Raw genomic sequence first — 1,890 nt, 5'->3', positions numbered from 1 at the left:
TAAAAAAAGAAGAAATAGAGGTTAAAGTAAAGCCACATAAAGATGGAAAATACAGAGAATCTTGATACTGTATGCTATTATGCTCTCTTTGAATTGTTTGAATGCTGAGGAAGGAGCAACAGCTGCTAACAGATATTTGTTTATAAATGCTGCTGAATTAATCCAAGATAGGTATTTTGAAAGTACCTTGACTTCAAAATTGAAGTCAGAAGGTATGTTATGTTACTTTAGAGAAGAGATTTTGCTTTTGTTTCCACAGAAAATGAGAGGCTGTGGATTCATTCCGAGTTAAGAAAAATCTGGTTCGATCAAGGAAGACCACGGAGAAATCTCCTGTAGGAACAGATGGCCTGGCTGTCAAGGGTTCTACATCCAGAACAGATTCAAGACTGCTGCCTGAGATGATCAAGACTCACTGGATACTTCAGTCAGTACTTGATTATAACTCTAAATTTTCGTTAGGACCCCATAAGATTATTAGCGCCCTCAACCAGCAGGAAGTAGCATGGAATACTATGCCCACATTCCCAAAAAATGGACTATGGGTATTTTCCTTTGTTAAAAAAAAAAGAGGGGGAAGTGGTGCAGAAGAATTGTCTGTATTCTGTCAATCGTGTTTTAAATAAATGCTGATTGGCCAGGCAGGAAGTATTGGTGGGTCAACCAGACAGGAGGTAGAGGGTAATAAGAAAACTGAGCTAATGGGCCAATCAGTTTTATAACTTATGGAGATCTCTGTGTGATTTTCTTTGGGGCTTGCCAACTGTGGGTACAGGGTGGGACAGAAACCCCAGCAAGGAGGCCCCTCATGTTGGGAAATGGTGCAGGACAATTGTCTGTATTCTGTCAATCATATTTTAAATAAACGCTAATTGGCCAGGCAGGAAGCATAGGTGGGAAAACCAGACAGGAAGTAGAGGCAGGGCAGGGAGAACAGGGGGATTCTGGGAAGAAGGAAGCTCTTCCCCCACTCCTGCCCAGACTTCAAAAAAGCAACATGTGATGTGCTCCACTGTGAAAGGTACTAAGCCACATGGCTAACATAGATTAGAATAATGGGTTAATATAAGTGATAAGAGCTAATAAGTAACCTGAGCTAATGGGAAAATCAGTTTATAACTTATGTAGACCTATGTGTGATTTTCTTTGGGACTTGCTAGCTGTGGGGTACTGGGTGGGACAGAAACCCCAACAGGTAGGCCCCCTCATGTTACACCTCCTCTCTAGAATAGCACTTCCACTATAACTGCATCCCATCTTCTAGCACTGCTGAGACTAATTGAAGGCATTCATGTGGAGGAAGGAACCCTATTGCTTAAAGTCCATGTTGTTACCATCTCCCTATCAAATGGTGACTGCATGTCATAAAATATTACTGGCTGCTTAATTTCTTTTAATCATTCATATGCATAGGTTCTATTTATATTCTTTGTATTAGTCTTGAATATTTGTTGGATTTCCAGAAGTAATAACAGGATAAGTAGCTACAACTCTTGGTAAGTCATGTCTGACTCTGAGAGGTACTGGCAAAGTTAAATCCTTTGCCTGTACCTCCTCTTCTTGTTTATCAATTCTGTCAAGTTCTTCAATTTATTCAACCCTTTTTATCACTGTCATTTGTAAAGCCTGAATCTCTTGACCTGTAAATATTTCTATTTATATCATCAAATCAATTAATTTCTTGTTCTGATTTTGGACATGATTCCAAGGTTTTAAATTTCCATTAATAATATCTTCTCATAGCAGAGCAGTGGTGGCACACGCCTTTAATCCCAGCACTTGGGAGGCAAAGGCAGGCAGATCTCTGTGAGTTTGAGACCAGCCTGGTCTACAAGAGCTAGTTCCAGCACAGGCTCCAAAACCACAGAGAAACCCTGTCTCGAAAAACCA

This window comes from Microtus ochrogaster, chromosome 18 (genome assembly GCF_000317375.1).
Source record: "Microtus ochrogaster isolate Prairie Vole_2 chromosome 18, MicOch1.0, whole genome shotgun sequence".
NCBI lineage: Eukaryota > Metazoa > Chordata > Mammalia > Rodentia > Cricetidae > Microtus > Microtus ochrogaster.
Note: the sequence above shows the minus strand (reverse complement) of the source record.